This window comes from Cryptomeria japonica, chromosome 8 (assembly GCF_030272615.1).
Source record: "Cryptomeria japonica chromosome 8, Sugi_1.0, whole genome shotgun sequence".
Classification (NCBI taxonomy): domain Eukaryota; kingdom Viridiplantae; phylum Streptophyta; class Pinopsida; order Cupressales; family Cupressaceae; genus Cryptomeria; species Cryptomeria japonica.
This window is the reverse complement of record NC_081412.1, coordinates 126527185-126554508: the sequence shown is the minus strand read 5'-3', so window position 1 is coordinate 126554508 and position 27324 is coordinate 126527185.

Genomic DNA, 27324 nt, shown 5'->3' with positions numbered 1-27324 from the left:
AGTTCCATTTCAATATGTTTCATTTCTAATATTAAATGGAATCAAATACATTTAGGAGATGTGAATAGCATTAAGATTCATTAGAGTTTTATATGAGCTTATCATTAAAATAAATATTTTTCTGTGATATTTTTATTTGGAGTGATAAGGTTGTTGTTAGTTTTTATTTTTTTAAATGGAGCTTCCATTAGATGAGTATTTTGGTTTTAATTTTCATACTTGGACAATAAAAATTGAAATAGTAAATTAAAATTTATGGGGAATAGTAAACAAAAGGGGAAAACCACCTATGGCTGCAAACAAGTTATTTTATTGGAATAATTAAGATGATAAACTCAATGATATTATTGGTATTCCTCCTTTTTACTTTGAATTATATCATATAGATTTACGAAAATCATCAATAAAAATTTGGGATAATCTATGCAAAATTTTTCCTCAAACTTCAACTATTTAGGTTCAAAATGGAAGATAAAATTACTATGTCAAATCAAATAAGTAATTTGAGGTCTCTCATTAGAAAACTAGTAGAATTCAAGGCCCATGTAGATGATTATGCTAAAGCTATTTTATTAAACATTTTTCCTTCAAAATATAATAATGTTATTTTTACACCCAGTCAAATAATTTCTCAAACCTTAGAAGATATGACTTCAAATATTTTAGTAGAAGAAAAGAGAAAAAATGTTAAGATACAAAAGTTACTTCTCAATACTTAGAGAATTAACTATATTCAAAAAGAAATAAGAAAAGGAAAAATACAAATAAACAGGAAATTGAATATTTTAACAATAAGAAAAAGTGTCACATAGCTTGGTCTTGTAGTTCACTGAAGCCAATAATGTTCTTAAACAAAAAATCAAAGATTAATTAAATGAAATTAACTTAGTCTATGTTGAGTATGAGGATCTACCCAATGCTGCTTCTATTAATGATTATTGATTTGAAGGCACTAATAATGGATCCATACTTTGATCCTCCATAATTGGAAGCTAGTGGCATCAAAGGTTAGAGGTATTTCTATCACCTCAAGTTAGCTTTTTTGTTTGAGATTCTATTTTTCATGACAAATACTTTTTGGCTTTCTTTTTATGCTTTCCTTTTTTATATTGATGAAATTAAAGAATGCATATATTTTGAAGTTTTCAAGATTTTTCAAACTCACTATTAGTTGTTGTCCAGTGAGTTCATGAGGTTGTGATAAAAGATTAAGCCTTTCTCAGGGTCATGAGACAAATTGATGGAGCTCTATGAATGTAGCTCATTATGAATTGTTGTATAGAAATTTGGGAATATGTGATTTGGGAATTTAGGGAGATGGTAGTTTGGGGATTCAAGAATTTAGGTCAAAGATACATCCTTTTGATGGGTAAGAGGTAAATTGATGGAGCTCCCCCTAATTTAGGATGTGTTTTTGCATAGAAAGATCTTTTAAAAAATGTGCTTGGATTTTGTGTAATTAGTATGTTCTTTTTGTGTCATGCAAGCTTTAAGAGGTATTCCCTTGACAAGATGATATTTGATGTTTTAGAGGTGTGTTTGGAAGAAAAATATTATAAGGGTTAATGTTAACATAGCAGTTATTAACAGTTCTAACACATTACTAGTTTGGTTAGTTATATATTTCAAACAAATTCCTCTTTGTATATATGTTCCTTCATATCACCAAATAATATCAATCAAGCATTTTTCAACTTTCTAAGCGTTGGTCCCATGTAACTTCAATTTTAGCATTTTATCGATAACTAAATTATAGTGTTAATTTTATAAAAAGATATATTCAGTTTTTTTAAAATTTAAAAAATAAAAAATACAAACTTAAAATATACTAAAAAATACATATTTTATTTGCTTACATCACTTCAAAATTCAAAACATATATGGCACTTTTTAGTGATTCAAGTTAAAATGTTGGATCAATGAAAGTGTGCCACAACTTTGTACTTTTACCCTTCTAGATTTATTATTATAATTTTTTGTATAAATAAAATCATAAACTAATAAATGCAAATGAACTTTGAAAGCAACAATATAAAAATAAAAGTAAATTCTAGTCTATCCACTACAAACCTCAATAAAAGACTGATGTAATGCTTAGCCTTCAAAATGTGGTTGCAATCTTCAAATAGAATAATACTAATAATATGATGAGTAAATGATTTGATACAATAGAATTTCTTGATTTATAATTGATCGATCCAGAACAATATATTTATAGACTTAGAAGATTAAAATAAGAATGGTCACCTAAGTTAACTAGAGAATTAGTGGTGTCCACTCAATTGAAAATATAAATTTTCCTATTCAAGGAATTGAGAGGATCATATAAAATTGTTCATTTATTTGATCTATACATGTTTGTCTAAATTTATCTAGTTTAGGTTGAGTTAATTAAGGAAGAAGGAAGAAGATTCAAAAGTCAAATGGAGTTAATTATTGATGAAAAAAGAGTTGACTAAAGAGGTAGATATACAAATTTTAAGTTTCCTAATGAAGAATATATATATATATATATATAGAAGCTACATGAATGGATAATTAGCTTGAATTTAATTAAATAATATAAATATTATTTAATTATATTGATAAATGGATAAATGAAGATTAATATATGATAAATGGTTATTAGGAGAATAATTTTAGTGTGTACATAAGTTATATAAATCACGTAGAAACCTTTATGTGAAGGAATCCCAAGGTGAAATTATTCTTATCATAGTTTATGTAGTTGATATGTACTCATTATATAACCATATACTAGGCTAAATAATATTATTTTAAAATATTCAATATTTATGGTTTGGGAGATTTTGAAAGCAATTCCCTATTTTATAAGTTAGTAGGATACATCAAGGTTTGTTCACTGTATAATCAAAATATGCATTGGATCTTTTATAAGAGTTAAGAATTGATTATAACTCTTATTCTATAGAGATGAGCTACTAGTACTTTATTTTTCATAATTGAATCTTCATATGTGCTACAAACAATCTAGTTTTAGATATTAAAATAAAACATATAAATATTGATGTTCATTACATCGAAGATATTTTTCAAGTGATGAAAAATAGTTTATATAATATTAATAAGATTAATAGGGAATAAATATTTTAAGCTACAAGGAATGCTTGAAATGATGAAGATGAAAATTAAAGATGGATAGGCATAGTTTCCTCTCTTTTTCCTATATTTTGGATTATTTCTATTCAATATTAAGGATGGAATTTATTTGTTTAAGTATCTATAAGATATGAAATATCTAGGGATTTAGAAAATAAAAATATTTCAACAAAATAAATTGTCTAGAAATTTCAAAAAATTCAAAACTATATAAATTTTTGATATCTAATTAGAGATAGATGTGTATGTGAACATATGACTACATAAGTTTTCATATTTCATACAATGTAATATTTGGTGAATTCAATTAAAAATCACTACTTGCATTGTTGACTCGGTGTAGCTAAAGATAAAAATTAATTAGATGTGTCATGCATGGCTAGAGGGTATCTAGAGATTGCACGATAGATTATTTTTATTAGCACACAACACTAGATCTTAGATGGCTTAATTACCATGAAGTTTTCCTAGATCTATTATCCTCATGAAGGGTAGGGCTACTTATAGTAGTAACATGATTTGGGAGCATTAGTTTTATGTTTAAGGAAAAGTATCTGAGTGATGTTCTCCCTCTTGTATTAGATTTCCAAAGACTTGGATTATCACAAATAATTTTTTTACTCCATTTGTTAATTTATTGCAATATAATTATTGTCTAATCGAGATAACATATAGATAATTAAAAGTATGTACCTTGATGATGTATTATTCAATGTGAAGATATGAACATTATAAATTTATGAATTATAAAGTGGGAAATTATTTTATGAAAATGTTTATCAATGCTTATGCTTATTTTAATTTTCTTGTAATATGTTTTTGATTAAGGAAAAAACAGGTTTGGAAGGGACCTTGAAACCCTTTACAAAAGGACCTTACAAGATAAAAGCATTAAGCAACTAGGAGGAACAAAGCCAAGAAAAGCTAGTGAAATAACTAGAGAAAACCAACTAAAGTCCCAAAAAAACCAGCAAAAACTGGTCAGACCCAACAAAAGAAACTAATTAATATTTTTCAGGGCATTAGCCAAGTTATTGCTAATCCCATACAGGTCTTTGATATTTTCCCTAAGATTAGGGATCTCCTTAGTAGATGCAACAACAACTTTCTTAACACTCGCTCTGGTTCTCTTTCCAGCTCCACCCGGAGTAGCTTCACCACTTCCAATCTCGATAGCATCTTCATCCATGTCGAGGTCCACCACCGATTTGGGAGAACTAGAATTATCAAGGACCTTCGAGATATCCTCAAGGTTTTTAGTGACAACAAACAAGATATTCTGGATAATACCCAACAGGTTTTTCATCATCACCTTCCCTTCTTCCAGTAAGTTAATCTGAGCAGCCATTTTATTAACTTTCTCCTCCATTTCCTCCTTCCACTGCTACTGATCCCTGTCATCTTCCTTCCTTTTGTCATCCATTTGTTTCCCATTTTTCTCCAGGTTCTTTAATAGTTCATAAGTCCATCTATCATAACCCAATCTGGCCTCCGTAAGTTTTTTAAGGTTATCCAAAAATAACCCTTCTCCAGCGCTTTCCTTTTCCTCACTCAAACTATCCTTTTCCATATCCTTCTCAGGTTCCTTATTCTTCTCCCTCTCAGAATTCAAATCTTTTTCCTCATTTTCTTGTAATATGTTATTGGTTTCTATTTTGAGAATAAAAAATGTGCTAGATACATATTGAAATTTAAGATATATATGGTGTTTAGAGTGGTTAGAATAAACTATGATGATGATGCCTTAGGAGTACCATTTTTCATGCAGTAGTGATAATAATGAATATGTTATCTTTATGTCATATTGTTCTTACTAATTCAATAAATACTTCATTGAATGATACTTAGTTGTTAGAGACTTATGAAATTTTATAGCATTATTATGTTGAACAATTTCATGATTGTGTTTTTGGTCCAGTCTTTTATAGAAAAATCAAGCCTTAAGTCTATTGGAAAAGGAACCATTTCTCCAAATTTGAAGAAGTAAAATAATGAATTTGTATTTATTGGCTCAAAGATGATATATTATTAAAAATACATGGCACTTTAGCCATTTCTTTAAAAGTCTCACTGCCTGCATGGATCATTATATGGTTCTTCTACATCTATTTCCTACACTACAGTATTTCTATAAATGGAAAAAAAAAATGGTAAATTATAAAAAATCCATTATATGGTTCTTCTACATCTATTTCCCACATTATTTCTACTTCTTTTGTATGTTTTATAGATTAAAAAGTATCAAAGAAAACTCTTTTTGATGGTTGTGAGGCTTTTTTTCATGTTCTGCAAGAGAAACATGGTTTTCGTTTCATAAAACCGTTTTCAAGTTACATTTTTCATTTCTCATAATTGCAAAAAATTTCATATTTCAATAAAAGAGAATAAAAATGTATGCCGTTATGCCTGCGATTATTATTAGTTTTCATTATTTTTAACAATTTTTAACTAAAGTTGTAATTACTATTTTTCAAAAATATTAGAAATGTTGTCATTCAATTTCTATTTATGAAAATTTATTTTATTTTTGAAATCATTTTTTTTAAGATATTTTATTAAATTTTTTATTTCTTTTTTTAATCAGTGAGGGGTTGAAGCCGAATCGCTTTTGACTAGAGTTAGGAACCGACATTGACACCCTTATAGCTTATTGTGCCAACCTATCTATTTCTCCATCTTCCATGTATAGGTATCACCTTATCTCTCCATTGCCTGTGTGTCTGACCGCCAGCTATGACTCCCTATCTCTCCAGGGCTCCTTATCACTCCTTTTCACCTACCTTATCTCTCCAATGGCACACACTCCTAATCTCTCCACTAGCGTGAACCCTTATCTCTCCAACATTCTCCTCTATTCTCATTGTAGTGAGTTTCCTCTTAGTTGTGTTTGGATTGTCATATGCCACCATTACACATCGTGGACTGTCCTTTGCACCTGTCATTGTCTATGTTGGTATTATGGATGTGTTGCATTGGTTTTGTCATTGATGTCAACACTTATCAACACTTATCCTTCTGGAGATCTTTGGTTATGTTGAACCAACACATTATGTTCATCAGCAAGTTCAGTGACTTATACACAGTCACCGGTATATCACTCACCGACAAGTTATATTGTTCACCAGCACTGAAGATGACTTGTTATCATTTGGAGATCACTTGGTTTTGGTATTTTGGTTATTGGTCTAACCGGGTTGACATATTTGTTGTTATCAGCAAATTGGTCTAGGTTATGGACCGACATGCATTATCTATTCCAGATCAACACAACACGTTATGGAGATGATTTAAATTAATTGGATATTGTTGTAAATGTATTGAGCCGACATGATGCATCACATCTTGACTTATCTGTAACTGATTTAATTGTAATATTCTTAATTAGCCAGCCTACACATTAGGTCTTAGGTTTTGGTATATATGAAAGATCTCATTTGTGAGATGAAGTAATAGAATAGAGAGATGGTATATGGTCATGCTATTGTAACATGGTATGTGTGAATATTGAAGATTATATGAGAAGATCATAGAGAAGGTTCAAGGAAGGTTTTTAGAGCTTAACTGGTACTGAATCTAGCATTGGAGATGCTACTTTGAGCAGTACATTATCATTGGATTTAATCATCCAATTGTAGTCAGTGTGACTCCTATTTTGTGATTGAGAAGTGAGCTCTAGGTGGTTGGCTTTTCTGCATGTGTAGACCCTATTTTTATACACATACTATCTGTAGTAGTACCATCTAAATGTGGGTAAGGTTTCCCACTATGGCTTTTCCCCTTACAGGGTTTCCACGTACAAATCTTTGTTTTATGTGTTGTGGATGTTGTTTCTCTTTCTGTTTCATGCATTAAGTTTCATCAGTATTAATATTAATTGCTAATATGTCAACTAACTTTAAGTTTGGTTTATGGGCATTAAGTATCAAGTTTGATTAAGTTATGTTTGGGTTGAAATTATTTGACAACTGATTCATCCCCCCCCCCCTCTCAGTTGCCTCCGGGTCCTAACAATTGGTATCAGAGCTAAGTCCTCTTTTTGTAGAAGTTTAACAACTTGACGAGATTCTATGGCAACTAACGTTTTCAAGGACAGTCCAGAACTTGATGGAACTAACTATGGTATATGGAAGATCAGAATGGAGACACATATGAATTGCATTGGAAAAGACATATGGGATGTTACAAAGAATGGCTATCTTGGTCCTACACCGAATCAACCTAATCCGCCAACATTGGGTAAGGATCAAGAGAATGATTGCAAAGCAAGAGAAGCACTCTTGAGCGCCTTGTCAGATCAACAAATCATGGGACTATCAAACCGATCTACTGCAAAAGCTATTTGGGATAAATTGGAGACATTGAATGAAGGAGATACCACTGTCAAAATTGCAAAACTGGAATGCTTCCGGGTCAGGTATGAAAACCTAAAAATGGAAGAAGATGAAAGAATTCTTGCTTTTATGGAAAGGGTTAATGAAATTGTTTTAGGAATACAATGCTCTCGAGGTTCCTTAAGTGAAGATGAAATTGTTTCTAAATTTTTAAGAGAATTGCCACCGACATACAAAATGAAAGTAAGTGATATTAATGAGTTGAGAACAATGCCTAATACATCAGTATCTAGAGATACCTTGGTTGGAAAACTTTCAGCATTTGAACTTGAGGAATTTGGTCATATTGCTACAATTAAGACAAATTTATCCTTCAAAGCATCATCATTTGTATCATCATCATCATCATCATCTGTATCATCATCATCATCATCTGATAAATCTGATTGGAAAGCACTTTATGCAAGAGAACTTGAAGATATCAGGAGGGAAAATGAAGAACTAGAAGAACTTGAAACACTATTTGCAAGGAAAATGCCTAAAGGTCCTATTGGTAGTAAGTATGAAGGTAAAACACCATTTAAATGTTTTAATTGCAATAAAGTTGGTCATATGGCATCTAGATGTCCTGATAGACATGAAGATTGAGAGAAGAAGCTAAAAGAACATATAAGACTAACCCTGAATATCAGAGATACAGATTTAAGAAGAATAGAGACAAATCATGTTACTATGCTAATGAAGGAGTTACCGATGATTCTGATGAAGAACCGATAGACAATGGATGGGATTTTTTTGCAATAAAAGAAGATCAATCGGCACCTACTGTTCCACTGGTAGAACAGGCCCTGGCAGCTAAAATTGAAGAAAAGGATGAACGGATTATAGATTCCGGATGTTCACATCATATGACTAGTGATAAAAGTAAATTCTTGTCTTTTCAGGAATACAATGGAGGTCTAGTAAGATTTGGGGCTGACAAAGCTTGTTTGATCAAAGGAAAAGGCACTATATCTTTTGATGGTAAGCACAATACTGAAAAATGTTTATTATGTTGAAGGTTTGAAGCATAATATTTTGAGTGTTGGTCAATTAGTTGAAAAGGGATTTCAGTTACAATTCAAGAATGGTAAATGCAAAATCATGAATAGAACTGGTTTGGAGATTGCAACTGGTAATCAGACTAGAGGTAATATCTTTCATTTGAATAACAATGAAAAGACATGCTTGATTGCACATATTGATGAAAGTTGGTTATGGCATAAAAGACTCTGTCATGTGAATTTTGATTGCATTATAAAGATTAGTTCATCTAAGGCAGTAAGGGATTTACCTCAGATTGTGAAACCTCATGATCTAGTATGTAAGGAATGTCAAATAGGAAAGCAAGTTAGAACAACTTTTAAGATTATTTATGAGAAATCCAATAATGTTCTTGATTTAATTCATACTGACTTGTGTGATCCGGCAAGAACAAGAAGTCTACAGGGAGATAGATACTTTATGCTAATCATTGATGGTTATTCTAGAATGTGTTGGGTTACTTTTCTCAGGGAGAAATCAGAAGCTTTTGGGAAATTCAAATTATTCAAGGCAATGGTAGAGAATGAAACTGGTAAGAAAATCAAATGTTTAAGATCAGATCAAGGAGGTGAATTCACATCTAAGGAGTTTAATACATTTTGTTAAGTGAATGGAATTAGAAGACAACTATCAACACCCCAGACACCTCAGCAAAATGGAGTTGTGGAAAGGAAGAACAAAACTATTCTGGATGCAACTAGAACCATGATATCAGAATCAAATCTACCTCATGTGTACTGGAGAGAAGCAGTGAATACAACGGTTTACACTTTTAACAGAGTTCACATCAAAGGTGAAATTGGTAAAACACCTTATGAATTATGATTTGGTAACTTCTACTCTTAAATACTTCAGAATATTTGGAAGCAAATGCTACATTAGGAGAGATGAGTATATTGGGAAATTTGATCCTAGAAGTGATGAAGGAATATTTCTTGGTTATTCATCTAAGAGCAAGGCATATAGATGTTTTAATAAAAGATTGCAGAAAATCATTGAGTGCAAATGTGAAGATAGATGAACAATTTAGAGGAAATTCAAGGTCTATGGATTCTGAACCGACAGTTGAGATGATCACAAATGAACCTATACAGAATGCATCGATATAGAATGCGGATCCAGTCACACCAGCATCATCAGAGAATTCCACAGTGACTGAAGAATAGTAGCAAGTGAACACACCCAAGTATGTAAGACTGAATCACTCTGAAAGTCAGATAATTGGGAATAAGTATCAAAGTGTTATGACAAGAGGAAGATTGGAAAATGAAGAGGCATGTTTAATTTCTCAAATTGAACCAACATCTATTATTGAGGCATGTGAAGATAAACATTGGATTAAAGCTATGGGAGATGAATTAGAACAAATTGAAAAGAACAATACATGGACATTGGTTCCCTGACCTAAAGACAAAAATGTAATTGGAAGTAAATGGGTATTCAGAAATAAACTAAATGAATATGGTAAGGTAATTAGAAACAAAGCAAGATTAGTATGTAAAGGATATTCATAGAAAGTGGGAATCGATTACAATGAAACCTTTGCACCAGTAGCTAGAATTGAGGCAGTCAGATTATTTCTTATATCAAATGGATGTAAAATGTGCATTTCTGAATGGTGATCTTGAAGAGGAAGTTTACATTGAACAACTTGATGGATTTTCATTGACAAGTGATAAAGATATGGTTTGCAGATTAAGGAAAGCTTTATATGGATTGAAGCAAGCTCCTAGAGCTTGGTATGCTATATTGGACAAATATCTTTTGAAGCTTGGTTACACTAAAGGTAACGCTGATAACAACTTATATTTCAAAGTGACTAATGAAGACATCTTGGTTATTGAATTTTTTGTTGATGACATCATTTTTGGAGGAGAAGATGGATTGTGTAAAGACTTTGCTACTAAGACGCAGGAAGAATTTGAAATGTCTATGATTGGGGAGATAAAATTCTTTTTAGGATTGCAAATTTCACAGACTGATAAAGGTATATTCATATGTCAAACAAAGTACTTGAAGGAGCTACTGAAGAAATTTGGTATGGAAAATTCCAAACCGGTAAGTACTCCTATGACTACAACTGATAAATTGACATTGAAAGATGATTCAACTCATGTTAATCTGACAAGATACAAATCTATGATTGGAGGTTTACTGTATTTGACACAAACAAGCCCTGATATAATGAATGTAGTGTGTATTGTTTCAAGATTTTAGAGTAATCTTAGATAAAATCATGAATCAATAGTGAAAAGGATTTTCCGGTATCTACAAGGCATAACAAATCTTGGTTTATGGTATCCTAAAGATGAAAATTTTTATTTATGTGCATACACCGATGCAAATTGGGCAGGAGATGTAGATGACAGAAAGAGCACCACCGGTGGGGCATTCTTTCTTGGTAGTAGATTGATTTCATTGTTGAGCAAGAAACAGAGTTGTACATCATTATCAACAGTAGAATCAGAATATGTTGCAGCAGCAACTAATTGTACTCAGTATTATGGATTAAGAAAATGTTGAAGGACATAAAGATAAAATGCAAAGAACCTATAATCATTTGCTGTGATAATTTAAAAGCAATTGATATATCTAAGAATCCGGTATGTCACTCTAAAACTAAACATGTTTCTATCAAATATAATTTTCTGAAAGAGAATGTTGAAGCAAAAGAAGTGAGATTGGCTTATGTGAATACTAAAGAGCATATTGCAGATATCTTTACTAAGCCTTTGCCTAAGGCAACTTTTGAATATCTCAGAGAGCAGCTTGGGGTTATACCCTCATCGGTAGAGACTTAGACAACTGATTATTGGCATCAAACTGACAGAATTTACAGAGAAACATTTTTTTCGGCTTTGATGGAGGAGAGCTACTCATCAAGGGGAGTAGTTGGTTAAAACAATTGGTTATTGTAACTAGTTTTATGAGTTGGTTGTATGTTCTGGTATTTGTATTGCTTTGGCATTTGATGTCAAAGGGGGAGAGATATCTATGGAAAATCATTATCCTTTGGGGAGAGATTACTTATTGGGGGAGTGATATATACTCTCTGCATTTGTATTTTGATTTTTGGTATTGATCTATTCTAGAGATTGTTAGTTTTTGGTTTTTGGCATTCTGTTTTGGCACTTAGATGTTTTTCCATATTGTGTTGCCATCAATGCCAAAGGGGGAGAGGGTTGGTATTATGGATGCGTTGCATTGGTTTTGTCATTGATGTCAACACTTATTAACACTTATCCTTTTGGAGATCTTTGGTTATGTTGAATTGGCACACTATGTTCACCGACAAGTTCAGTGACTTATGCACAGTCATCGATATATCACTCACCGACAGGTTATATTGTTCACCAGCACTGAAGATGACTTGTTATCATCTGGAGATCACTTGGTTATCTCGAAGACATGGTTTGGACACTTGGTTTTGGTATTTTGGTTATTGGTCTAATCGGGTTGACATATTTGTTGTTACCGACAAATTGGTCTAGGTTATGGACTGACATGCATTATCTATTCCAGATCAGCATGACATATTATGGAGATGATTTAAATTAATTGGATATTGTTGTAAATGTATTGAGCCGACATGATACATCGCATCTTGACTTATCTATAATTGATTTAATTGTAATATTCTTAATTAGCCGACCTACACATTTGGTCTTAGGTTTTGGTATATATGTAAGATCTCATTTGTGAGATGAAGTAATATAATAGAGAGATGGTATATGGTTATGGTATTGTAACATGGTATCCACGAATATTGAAGATTATATGAGCATACCATAGAGAAGGTTCAAGGAAGGTTTTCAGAGCTTAACCGGTACTAAATCCATAATTGAAGATGCTAATTTGAGCAACACATTATCATTGGATTTAATCATCCAATTGTAGTCAGCGTGACTCCTATTTTGGGATTGAGTAGTGAGCTCTAGGTGGTTGACCTATCTGCATGTGCAAACCCCATTTGTATACACATACTATCTGCAGTAGTATCATCTGATTGTGGGTAAGGTTTCCCACCGTGGTTTTTCCCCTTGCAGGGTTTCCACATACAAATCTATGTGTTATGTGTTGTGGATGTTGTTTCTCTTTCTGTTTCATGCATTAAGTTTCATCGGTATTAATATTAACTACTAATCTGTTAACCAGCATTAAGTTTGGTTTACTGGTATTAAATATCAAGTTTGATTAAGTTATATTTGGGTTGAAATTAATTGACAACGGATTCACCCCCCCCTCTCAGTTGCCTTTGGGTCCTAACAATCTATTATGTGCGGTCTCTGCTGACAAACCAAACGTAGCAAGTTTGAGACTACATATCACATGTTGTGACTCGAACCCAATACCTCCCCCCAAAAATTAAATTTTTTATTTCTATTTTTCATTATAAATTATAATTAAAATTAATATTTAATTATATTTTATTTTAAAATTTTTTTTTTCTAATTTTTAGATATTTTATTGATTTTTTATTTCTACTTTAATTATAAATTTTGAGATCAACTGTGTGCATGCCTTCCAATTGTACACACATCAATTTGAAATTTAATATTTTCCATTTTCTCTTTTGGTTTGAACAAGACCTACAACTTGCCAGTAGTAATAATATTCCTTTTATACCACGCTTAAGTAAACATGAAATGCCTTCTAGTCATTTACATCTAATTTGTTTTAAATCTACATATTTTTGCCTTACATATTTTTGTAAATCTATGATAGAAATAATGATCTACATTTTATCTCATTTTAAATGTCCCATACCTTATGAGAAAACTTTGTTATGGTTATAAGAAAGTTGGAGATGTGCTTGTTTGTACCAAATTATTCTTGGTTGTAATCCACGCTTCATAATTTGAAAGATATATGTTGTTTTTATTAACTACTGTATATACAAACTTATTTCTCATGCATTAATAGATGCCCAAAGCGATTTCAACTCCCAACTCTTGGCACATTATTATCCTTTACATTTGTCAATTCAAATTGTTTGAATGATACCTTTTTTCATTCGATACATAAACATTTCCTTTAAGATTTACAACCTCAAATATATTATTTGAACTATATTTTACTATCAACATAACCATTGCACCTTGTTTTTGAATGTTAGAAAACTCACAATCTTTACATTTTTTATAATCAAACTAGTAGGTTAATTATTTGTTTGCCATAGAGTAGTTATTCATTACCCACCAAAATAGTTTACATTAAACCATAGATTAGAAAATAGAACTACATACTTTACACCTTGATCCCATGCCAAAACGGGTATGTAGGCAGTCTAGGGATGGAGTTGTCCCTAGTACTCAGGCGTTCGGGGATGGGGTCTAGGATTTGGTAAAGTAGATGGATTGCAAAGTCTCCTAATTGAAAGATAAGGGTAATAAAAGAAAAGGCAATTCAACACATACTCGGAAGGAATCTCGTATGGATTCACTTGACTTCCTAAGGCTTTAGGCCAAATTTCGAGGTGGAATTCAAGCTTGCAATATATTATTTTTCTTGCTCCTAAGGACAACGACCTCGGTGCACACCTATTAAAGGAGTGTAGTTCTTAGTGAGTGACTCAAGACATGAATGGTCCCGATGAGTCTAAGTCTCTAGCCAGAGCACCTCCTATCCCAAGTTGGATAGATGCCTACCCCATTTGGGTAGATGCCTATCCCGTATTGAATAGATGAAACCTCATGTTCTGTATGGACAAATTCCTAACCCATATGGTTAGATGCTCATCCTGGATGGATGAATGCCTAATCCAAATGGATAGATGCCCAGAGTATGCAATTAAATCAAACACAAATGGCTAAATAAGTAAAAAAAAAAAAAGTCAAAAATTCTTGGGTTATGTAGAGTGGGTTATTACATGTGGTATCAGAGCGAAGGTTCAAGTCTATGCCTTGAGCTCACTTCAAATCATGCAATCTAAAGAAAATCTTGGAAGTGGTTGGAAGTTGTAGGGATAAATTATTATATCTTAGATCGTGAACTAAATAAAAATTCAAATTTAGATGGCAAGGGAAGTGGAAGAGCAAAGCATATTAACGCTACTAAGAGTGAAAGATCAACAAGACCAAGGGAATTATCAAATAGGAGATGAAGCTATAATCAATTAATAATTGAGGAAAGGAGAAGATCAACTCCAGGAAACAATCAATGTGGGACGTTATTGTAAGGGAAAAAAAAGAAGAAATCCTAAATAAAAGAAGGACTAAAATGAGAACTTGGCAACGACTGAGGGAATGAGATGGATAATAGGAGGTGAAATAATATGTTGGAGCTATCTAAGGATTTGAAGGAAATTATCCAACCTAAGTTTGATTAAAAGAAAATTTGTGAAGGAGCTGAAGATTGGAAAAATACTTTGAAATAAGTGTATTTTGGATTCCTATGAACTTAATGGGAAGCAGCTAGTTGGAGGAGTAATAATAAGGAACAAATGAGTATAATAAGGATACAATCACATGCGATCAATTTATTCACCATTTCATAAAAGGTGGTTATCACAACTATTCTTCATTGAGAAGGAAATATAATTCCATAATATTTTACAAGGGGCTTTGGCAGTTCAAAAATACCGAAATAAGTTTATCAAGTTACTAAAATATTTACCTATGTATCAAAAGATGAGGAGGGTCAAATCAAGAAGTTCATCTTTAAGGGAAAAAGTTGATGGACTCGAAGACATGAAGGAAATACCTGAGAAATATTTAAAATAAGAAAGGAAGGTTCAAGCCCTAACAACAACAAGATTTAATTTTAACAAGAATCGTTCATTCAAAAGGAAGCATGAATTCAAGGCAACTCAAACATTAGCAAGAATCAAAAGTTTAATAATCTGAAAGGAGGCCACCTCCTAATCAAACCAAAGTGGTGGATATAATAATTATGATGGAATGATCAACAAAATAGGGAAACTTATATACCAAGGTTCAATGAAGCAAAGAATGATCCTCCTAAGAATCAAGGGCCATTCAGAGTCTTGGCGAAGTGTCAGTACCAATTGTGCAATAGTGAGCTTGATTGATGCAAGTACAATGGAATCAATATGATGAAAGGAATGTTACATGGGAAGACACAAATATGAGGCAACAAATGTTTTCACTTTTTTTTTATAGACCTATTATGAGCAATAAACTCTTTTAAGCTTTATTTAAATAAGTGCATCGGGACAATGCACAATTTAAGGAGGGGAGGATGTCATAACCCTCTTTTAGACTTCGATAAAACTTGCTAATAATACTATTATTATCCTTATTATCCTTATTATTATTATTATCCTTATCCTTATTATTATTATTATTATTATTCTTAATATTACTTTTATGAGTTAGAAATCAAAATTTTAAATAAATAAAAAAAGAGTAATAGGCGATGACTCGCACGTGAGGTCATAATTTACTTGGAAATAATTTATTTTATCAATATTCTAATTGAGCACATGGTGTAGGAGAAATAAGAAGATTCTAGAAAATAAATTTTTAAATTTGAAATATTAAGGAATAAATATTATTTTTAGCAAGTATATGATAGGGGAGTTACAAATTATTCTATGACAAGAATAATTCTATTCATGGCCCTTTTATGCCAAGGGAGTTACGAAATTCATTTTTGATCAAATGGAGGAAAATTCAAATTCGAGTTTTGAATGCATGGTCAAATCTAACCCCTCTAATGACAACAATTATTTTAGCATAAAATTAATTTAGAAATTTCTTATTTTAATTTAGCACATGTTGTAGGAGGAAATGAGAATATTCTAGAAGAGAATTTTAAATTCAAATTTCTTGCATGTAACTCCCACTTGGTCAATAATTAATTTTGCATGGAATTATTTAGGGAGAAAGAATATGAAAAACATTTAATTCTTTTGTAGTGGGAAATGACTCTCTTTTCCTCCTTATTTGAATTCTAGATTTTCAAAAAAGGGGAGTTCATGGGTTTTTGTTGTGATGAAGTATTTTCTCAAATTTTTGTAAGTGCTTGTGAATAGTAGTAGGATTTTGTAGTCATACTTTGTTATAGAATTGTTAAGTTGTTCTTGAAGAAATTCTCATCAAGCTACAAGAAGTGTTGAAGAAACTAGCTGAGGGATTGGAGACAATTTAGCAACAAAGAGCTCCGTCAATCAAGTTCCCCTCTTTGCATTCATTCATGTGTAAATTTTATATAAATATCTACTAATTCTCTCTTAGATTTTTTTTATTTGTATGATAATATTCTTCAAGAAATAATTTCTTAATTATTTAGGTAGATTAAATCAAATAGAGAGATGCATTTGAAAAAAAAAACTTTTTCCAATAATGCACATGTAGATCTTATTAATCTATTTTAAAGAAAAGGAAAAAAGAAAAAAATCAGATTTTTACTCTTTGCTTTTCTTGAATTTAAAATTTAGACAAAGATTTGTGAGAAAAATATTTTCTTTCAAAATTATTACTCCCTTGATTTCAAACCTCTATATTTGATTAACTTTGAGAGTAGTTTTTTTTCTTTTCTTCAAAAAAAAAATTGCATAAACACATATTGAACAAACCTTTTTTTGAGAGGTCCTTCTCTGTGATTTCTATGTCTTGGATCTATTTGTTTATTTATTTATAATGAGTGTATAAACTATCATTTGTTGTGAGAAATCATTCCTCTTTGGAAACCTTATTCCAATCATATTAATTCAATTTGGTTCTCTCTGGAATATTTTTCCCTGTGAAACAATATTTCAGCATGATTAATTCATATCTAGTATTCTCTTGAGAAATTTCTTATGTATTTTTTTTTTAATCCAAAAAAAAATACATGTACAAATCACTCTCCTGAAGAATTTTTCTCTCTAACCTCTCAGAAAATGGTGCTTACATCCCTATGATACTCTATCCCTTTTACTTAAAAAAAAAAATAGCATACTGTGTAAAAAGGCTCCTCTATAAATTTTTATTATTAGTAAAAAACCCTCTTTGGTAGATTCAATTAAAAAGCTCCTTTGTAAAAAAAAACCCTCTCTGGAAGATTCAATTAAAAAGATTGATTTGATAACTGGATATTTCTCTTTATATAAATAAATATAAAAATTGTTTTAGTTTGTTTTTCATTAAAAAATTATTAAATTTTGATTTGTACTAGTTAAATTGCAATCAACCTTTTTTAAATAAACTTTACTTGTATTAGTGGAAATTAAGATTATTATTATGAAATTTTAATTGAATTAATTTAAATTTAAATTATAAAATTTGATCTATGAGGGGTACTTTATTATTGAAAGTTTATGAATAAATTTTTTATTAATCTAAAAGTTGTATTTCTTTCACCATTAAAATTAGATTATAAAAGGGAATAAATTTGGGGATTAATTTCGTATCAAATGATTGGGGCAATTATTAGAAGAATTAATATTAATGAATCCTTCAATCTTGTGAAAACAAGGGACCTAAATTCATAAATTGAGTTGTAGCTAAATTTTATAGTTTAGACTTGTGTAATTAGTTTTAGATTTAATTGGGTTATTTGGATTGGTATTTTTATTCCATTATTAATTTATATTGATTTAGATTGTCTAAAGGGACCTCCTCTTTAAGTAATCATGGCCACCTTAGTCAATTGTTTATTTCAAGCAAATGATTCAAATGAATATTGTTAATCTTTCATGCAAGTTACATTATTATTATTATTGAGCAAGTTACATATTTACCGCTAGCATGCAAGTCAATTAATTATTGTTTCCATGCAAGTTACATATTTATTGTCATCATACCAAATACACATTTATGATTATCATGCAAGTTGCATAATTCAAGTTACCATAATCCTCATTTTGAATATAAATCTCTTAGTAGTAGTAGGTTGAATATTGGATTGCTGTTTATTAGTTTCCAAGATGCAAAATAAATAAGGTATTTAGTATAGTCAAACCTAATAATGGTCAAATTTATTTTCTAACCTTAAGAAAGCATAAGATTAGTAAAAGGGGGAAATTCCATTTAATGTAGGGGTGAACCTCATAATAAAGCTTCATACAATTTGCATGGTATAATCTATATTGTTATATCACTTGTATTACCAAATCTGAATTCATTCTACCATGAGACTTGTCTTAGTTTGCAAACCTCAAATCAGGTTTTCGTATTTCATTGTAAATGTCTAATAAAACTTAGCTTCGAAGATGAATGAGTTATGTTTTCTTATTGTTGGATTCTTTCCTTAATATGGGGTTTGAGATTCCCTTTCCATGACACTTAGAAGATTAAACAACAAATTTTAATTGAGGAAGATCTAGGAGTGAACCTTAGCTTCCATCTAAGAATTTGAGATCAATAAAGTTATTAAATAACCAAGGGTTAAATTTCTTCAAGTGGGAGGGTTAGTTAGTTACCTCCTTTTAATGTTGTGAAGGTTTTGGCATTGGCTCAAAAGCAACTAGACAAAGATTATAATTATTTAGGAACTTTTTGTATTTTGGTTAATTGGAATTATTTAGGACCTTTTTGTATATTGGTTAATTAAAATGGATTGATTGGAATTATTTTCATTGGTTAATTAAAAGTGAATTGATTAGGATTATTTGACAATCATGTTCATATTGGTTAACTAAAAAGAATTGATATTCATAACAGTTGATTAAAGGTAGATCGATTGGTATCAATTATGAGCCTTATTCTTACTGATTAATTAGAAAGAAATCCGTCTCTCTCCTTACCTCATATTTAAAACATGGGTAATGTGGTTATCAAGATCTTTTCCCTTCAAGCAAGTAGGCACTAAATTGGTTGGTAACCTTCTTGCAAGAAATTCAATATCTTTCATGCATTAAGTGCTTATCATTTTGTAAGCTACTTCCTACAAGTATCCTAGCTTTCAAGAAATTGGAATTTTCATGTATTTAGTTCAAGAATTAGAATTTGATCATAGTTATTTTCACGAGGATGTTACTCCAAGGTAGTTGATTTATTTATTTTTCATTCTTGTCAAATGTTCCTTTCAATTATATCTTATTTTCAATGTCAAGCAATAATTTATTTTCCATGTAATAGTTTCGTAATTGTTAAGTAAAAATTTTCAAGCTTTCGTGAACTTATGGTTCATTCCTAGTTGGATAACTAAATAAGTGGAGTTGAAACCAAAACCTTAGTAGCATTCGATATCTATGGTGCCTTTGGGTCACACTTATGGGTAAAGCCGTCGCGTTGAACTACTGCACTTAATTCCTAATAAAACCTCATCAACAACGTCTGTGGCATCATCCCTATAAATCATCGGGGAGTAATAAGGGACACTTGGAAGTTAAAATCCAAGGGGTGGGTAATCCCCCTTGGATCGATAATCTAATAAGATAATCTTTGAATGAATTTATATCCACTAGTTAAACCTTAGTAAACCCCTTTAGGGTTGATTGAGTGAATGCTTTTATAAACTTGGCTTAATCTCGAATAATTATTGACAATTGGGTCAAGGGTGATGCTTATGATAGGCGTTAGGACCTAGATGCTTTAGGCCACAAGCAATAGGCCACCTTGAGCCTTTGCTTAAAGCTATCATCATGAGTAGCAACCGCAGAGAAACTGTTTGGGACATTGACCCTAGAAAGGGTTGCGTACCCACTGAAATAGTTTACATTAAATCATAGATTAGAAAATAAAACTACATACTTTACGCCTTGATCCCATGTCAAAATGGTTATGTAGGCAGTCTAGGGATGGAGTTGTCCCAAGTACTCAGGCATTCAGGGATGGGGTCTAGGATTTGGTAAAGTAGATGGATTGCAAAGTCTCCTAATTGAAAGATAAGTTTAATAAAAGAAAAGGCAATTCAACGCATACTCGGAAGGAATCCTGTATGGATTCGTGTAATAACCCACCATTATTGATCCAACAAAAATTGAGTATACTTTTTTTTTTTTTTTTTTTCCTTTATTATGTTTTATTCAATTGCATACTCTGGGCATCCATCCAATTAGGATTAGGCATTCATCCATTCGGGATGAGCTTCTAACCATACGGGTTAGGCAATTGTCCATACGGGACGTAAATTCCATCTATCCAATATGGGATAGGCATCTACCCATACGGGGTAGGCATCCATCCAAACGGGATAGGAGATGCTCTGGCCAGAGACTTAGACTCATTGGGACCATTCGGGTCCTGAGCCACTCACTAAGTACTACATCCTTCTAATCAAGAATGCACCGAGGTCACCGTCCTTAGGAGTAAAAAAAATAATACAAGCTTGAATTCCGCCTCGGAATTTGGCTTAAAGCCTCGGGAAGTCAAGCGAATCCATACGGGATTCCTTCCGAGTATGCATTGAATTAAGTTTGATTATCTTATCTTTCAATTAGGATTCTTACTCAACCAAGCCTAGACCGCACCCACGAACGCCTGAGTACGAGGGACAACTCCGTCCCAAGACTGCCTACATACCCGCTTCGGCACGGGATCAAGGCGTAAAGTATGTAGTTCTATTTTCTAATCTATGGTTTGATGTAAACTGATTTGTGGGTACGCAACCCTTTCTAGGGTCAGTGTCCCAGATAGTTTCTCTGCGGTTGCTACCCACGATGGTAGCACTTAAGCGAAGGCTCAAGATGGCCTATTGCTTGTGGCCTAAGAAAAAGAAAATAACTAGATCCTAATACTTATCATGAACGTCACCCAATTGCAAAACGCCGATTATCCCTTTCAATAAAGAAATCAATTTCATGAGAGCTTTGACTTGACCATCCCTAAGAAGGGTTTACTATGGTTTATCTCAACGGATGTGAAATTCATTTAAAAGTTATCTTATTAAATTATCGATCCAAGAGGGATTACCCACCCCTTGGATTTTTAACTTCCAAATGTCCCTTGTTACTCCCCGACGATTTATAGGGACGATGCCACAGACGTCGTTAATGCAACTTTATTAGGTGTTAAGTGCAGTAGTTCAACACGATGGCATTACCCGTAAGCGTGACCCAGAGGCACCATATATACCGAACGTTGCTAGTTTTGGTTTTCCAACTTCCTTTATTTAGTTTTCTAACTACGAATAACAAAAATGAAAGCGTAAATAATTGAAGTAACTACTTGAAGTGTAATTTGCATAACAATGAAACTTGCATAATAGTAATTGCATGAAGATATAATTATTCTATAAATAATTCGCATGCTATGAATCCAAAATAACGATTAAATTTAAGCATTTGTATTAAAGACCAATCAAGTGTCTCAACGATTCTTAATGGGTTGAGTAACTTAATTTTAAAAGGATATAGTCTACGATTTTAAAACTTACTAAGGCAATTTAATTATGAGCTTGCTACATATTAGCCCAATTTTTCTAAGTCGAAATACAATATCTTAAAGTTTACCAAAATAAAAAAATAAATTATTTCCTAAATGCCATTACTATCAACTAAAAATTTAACTAAATAACCTAGTAATTGACATAAGTATTCATTCCTAAATGTCATTACTATCAACTAAAAATTAAATAACCTAGCAATTAACATAAAGTATTAATCTATTTATAAAATAAAACCCCAAGTAAAATTTCAATTTACAATTGAGAGGGAGAAAAAAAAACTTTAATTAACGCACTGTTTTTGGTATAATGTAGGGTGCGGGGTGGGGACCACGGGTCCCATCACCCCTGCGGCCCTGCATGCGTAGGACCGCAGAGGTGAGGGGGCCCGTGGGCCCCTCCGTACTACTGCGACAGTTCAATGTAACGTCCATGCATGCCAACGTTATTTGGTGCGAATGCCATGCATTACGAGGGGAGTTTTTAAGAGATTTTTCTAAGTTCGAAATGTTTTCTTTTCTTTTTGGGTTATATATATATATATGTATATAAATATATTTGTTCTTATTTATAAAATTATTATTATATATTTTTTGATACAGGGGTATTGCATTTTAATTTATTGAAAATCACCCAGAGCAGGGTAGATAACAGACAATAACAATGTTGCAGATTGATTTCCAGGGATAAAATACAGTGAAGCAGTAATCAGAGAGGGTTTTTCTTCTCTTTTTTTTTCCATTTCTTTTGTTCTTTACACAGGGAGGTCTATTCACAGAGAAGGGAGATTTATTTATACACACAGGGAGATTTGTTCACAGAGAAAATTGTTTGTACACACAGGGAGATCTAATTTTTATCAAAAATAAACTGAAGGCAATGAATCTAATTTCCATTTACTCTACTTCTTTCAAATCTGAAACTAATTTCTTATCAGAATTAAAACAATGAATCTCATTCTCTACAAAATCTGAAACTAATTTCTTATCAAGAATTTAAACAATGAATCTCATTCTCTACAAAATCTGAAACTAATTTCTTATCAAGAATTTAAACAATGAATCTCATTCTCTACAAAATCTGAAACTAATTTCTTATCAATAATTTAAACAATGAATCTCATTTAAACAATAAATCTCATTCTCTACAAAATCCAAAACTAATTTCATATCAAGAATTTAAACAATGAATCTCATTTAAACAATAAATCTCATTCTCTACAAAATCTAAAACTAATTTCATATCAAGAATTTAAACAATGAATCTCATTTAAACAATGAGTCTCATTCTCTACAAAATCTAAAACTAATTTCATATCAAGAATTTAAACAATGAATCTCATTTAAACAATGAGTCTCATTCTCTACAAAATCTAAAACTAATTCTTAACAAAACACAAATGAATTTCATTCTCATAAATAATTTAATCAAATCTAATCTACCACAAGAATAAGATGCATAAACTAAGTTGAAGGAACCTGGATGCTTGAAAATGGTGTAGAGTCTTCCTTGATCCTCCAAATTGAAGAGAAATCCTCCCAACAAAATCTTAGCTGCCAATGAAAATGGACTACAAAGGAGAATTTAACTTGCAGAATTTCTTATGGAAATAGCCAACACTCCTTTTGAAACTTGTACCTATTTTATAAAAGAAATTTCAAATTCCCACTACCTAATTTTTAATTGAAAAAAAAGAGATTCTCTCCCAATTTGGCCTCCATGCAAATTGATTAGGCTTAGTGGGAGGAGTTACATGCAAGGTGGTGGAGAAGCCTCTAGAAGCTTCTTATTCCTCCTACAACATGTGCCTTAATTTGGGTGAGGGAAATTAAATAACTAATTAAAATGTATATGCATTTTCCATGTGTGTGTGGTTTATTATTTTTATTCCCTTACAATATTCATTCAATAATTTATCCAAAGAATATAATAGAGTTTTGTATTTTAAATCAAAAAGGTGATAAAGGAGGGTTGTGACATCCTCCCCCCCTAAATCTGTGCATCGTCCCGATGCACTTATTAAATGCATTCAAAAGAGTTTATAGTTCATGTTCAAAACAAAAAAGGAAACAGCTGCTGCATCTCCTTAGTATCCTCCCACGTGGCATTCTTTTCGTCATACTGGTCCCATTGCACTTTGCACTGATCAACCTCTCTGTTGCGCAACCGGCACTGGTGCCTCTCCAAGATTCTGAATGGCTCTATCATTATTCCCCCCATTTCTTGGACCTGTAAAGCATCCCAATTCAAAATGTGTTTCTCATCAGGTACATACTTTTTAAGAAGAGATACATGGAAGACATCATGGATTCAGCTCAATTGGGGAGGTAAGGCCAACCGATAAGCAACTGGATTAATTCTTCCCAATATTTCAAAAGGTCCGACATAACGAGGTGCAAGCTTAGTCTTTTTCCCAAATCTTATGGAACTCTTGTGTGTCCTAACCCTTAGGAAGACTTTCTCTCCTACTTCAAACTCCCTTGGTGTTCTGTTTTTATCTGCATAACTTTTCTGCCTATCCGAGACTTCCTTCAACCTTTGCCTAATTTCCTTAGTTTTCCTTTCCATTTCTTTCAACATATCTGGTCCAATAATCACTCTATCTTCAAGACTATCCCAACTCAAAGGTGTTCGACATGGTCTACCATACAAAGCTTCAAAAGGTGCCATTCCCAAAGATGTTTGATATGTATTGTTGTAGGCAAACTCTACCAAAGGTAGGTACTCTTCCCATTTTCTCTGTTGGTCCATGCAGTACATGCGAAGCAGGTCTTCCATAATTTGATTTGTCCTTTCTGTCTGACCGTCGGTTTCCGGGTGGTATGCGGTGCTAAAATTTAGTTGAGTTCCTAGAGCTGATTGAAGAGTGGTCCAAAACCTGGAAGTGAATCTTGCATCTCTGTCTGATATGATTTTCTCTAGTATTCCATGCAACCTAACTATCTCCTTAACGAAGCATCTAGCCAAGGTGGGTGCATCATCCGTCAGATTTCCTGGTATAAAGTGTGCCACCTTAGTGAGTTTGTCAATTACCACCATTATTGCATCATGCCTAGAAGGTGACATGGGTAACCCTTGTACAAAATCCATGCAAATAACTTGCCACTTATGTTGAGGTACATCGTGCAATTGTAACAATCCAGCTGGGTGCCTATGTTCTGCCTTTACTCTTTGACACTCCAAACATTTAGCTACGTGCTTGACAATATCGCTTTTCAACCCTTGCCAAAAGTATAGCTTCTTTAGATCTGCATAAAGTTTGTTAACTCCTGGGTGGCCTGAATAAGGGGCATCGTGAGCCTCCGAAAGGACTACTTCCCTTAAGTTCCCTGAATTAGGAATATAGATTCTATTATTATATCTGAGCAACCCATCTTCATCAAATGTGTACCCTTCGACCTTAGGGTCGGTCGGGTTGTGTCTTATAGTTAATTTGACTCGCTCATACCATGGGTCATGTCCTTGTTCATCCATTACTTGCCTTTTGAAAGAGGTTTTGAAGGTTGCTATAGTCATCAAGTGTCTCCTCCTACTTAAGGCATCTGCCACCCTATTTTCTTTTCCCTTAATATATTCAATCTCAAAGTCATATTCACTTAGAAACTCTAACCACCTTCTTTGTCTGGCATTTAAGTGAGGTTGGGTAAAGATGTATTTTAGTCCTTGGTTGTCCGACTTAAGCTCAAAGGGCTTCCCTAGTAAGAAGTGTCTCCACTTTTGCAGGGCATGCACAATTGCTGCCAACTCTAAGTCGTGGGGTGCATAATTGACTTCATGAGTCTTTAGCTTCCTAGATTCGTAAGCCACAACCCCTTCATCTTGGACAAGTACTCCTCCTAACCCTTCAATAGAAGCATCTGTTACAACTGTGAAGTGTCCATTTGGGTCTGGTACCCTTAGAATGGGTGCTGAAGTCAGTTTCCCCTTCAAGATTTGAAATGCCTTGTCACTTTGCTCGGTCCATACAAACCTTTTGCCCTTCCTTTGCAACGAGGTGATGGGGTTTGCTATCTTAGAGAATCCTTCCACAAACCTCCTATAGTAACCTGCTAGCCCCATAAAGCTTCTTACCTCTGAAACATTCTTAGGGATTGGCCATTCTACTATCGCCTTTATTTTATCTAGGTCGACTGCTATTCCTTCCTTTGATATTATATGCCCAAGATAGTGAATCTTTTCCTCAAAGAAGGCACATTTGGACAATTTTCCATATAACTTATGTTCTCTCAATCTTTGCAAAACAATTTGTAGGTGCGCTAAATGTTCCTCTTCATTTCTAGAGTAAATCAATATGTCATCCAAAAATACCAAAACAAACTTATCCAAGTAGTCATGGAATACACTATTCATTAGGTTCATGAATGCAGCTGGGGCGTTAGTTACTCCAAAAGGAACTACTGTGAATTCATAATGTCCATATCTCATCCTGAAAGCTGTCTTCGGAATGTCTTCTTCCTTAATTCTGAGTTGATGATACCCTGACCGAAGATCTATCTTTGAGAAAACTGCCGCTCCTTTCATTTGGTCAAAAAGGTCCTCTATGCGAGGTAAGGGATACCTATTCTTTATGGTGACTTTGTTCAACATCCTATAGTCGATGCATAGCCTTAAGGTTCCATCCTTCTTCTTAACAAATAAAACTGGCGCTCCCCATGGTGATACACTTGGCCTTATTAATCCCTTAGCTAAGAGTTCCTCTAATTGCATTTTGAGCTCTTGTAATTCGGTTGTGTTCATCCGGTAAGGTGCCTTTGATACTGGTTCAGCTCCTGGGAGTACTTTGATAGAAAAGTCAAACTTTCTCTTAGGGGGTAAACCGATTAGTTCTTCTGGAAAAACATCCTTAAACTCCTTTAAGAAAGGGGTATTTTCAAATGTTGGTGTATTTTCCTCCTTTCCTTCATCAATTTCGACCATAAAGATTTGTCCTCCTCTTCTCCTTTCCTTCTTTAATTGCATTGTTGAGATAGTTTCTATATTAATGGGTTTAAACTTTCCTTGGATTTTGACCCTTTTCCCCCCATCATCCAAACATTCAACAACTTTGCTATAACAATCTACATTAGCTTGATGGTCTGCTAACCAACTCATTCCCATAATTACATCATATAATCCTAAGGGTGCCACATAGAGATCTACCCTTGTTTCAAACTCAGGGAATTGTACCCTTGCCCTCGGTAAACACTTAGTTACTTCTCTAGTTGCCTTATCCCCATATTGAACCGTCCATGATGACTTCATTTGATTAACTTTTAATGCATATTTGTTCACTAATTCAGGTGAGATGAAACATTCAGATGATCTAGTGTCAATTAGAATTGATATTGGTTGTTCAAATAGTGTACCTGTAGTTTCCACGGGAACATTCTGGTATCTTCTTCTTTGGTTCCTAACTGCTACATGAATCCTCTGTTGGGGCCCTTGTTGGGGTTGATTGGCTCTAATTTGTCCTTGCATCCTGGGGCAATCTCTAGCAAAATGATTTTCCCTGCACATAAAGCATCCGCCTGGAGGACCT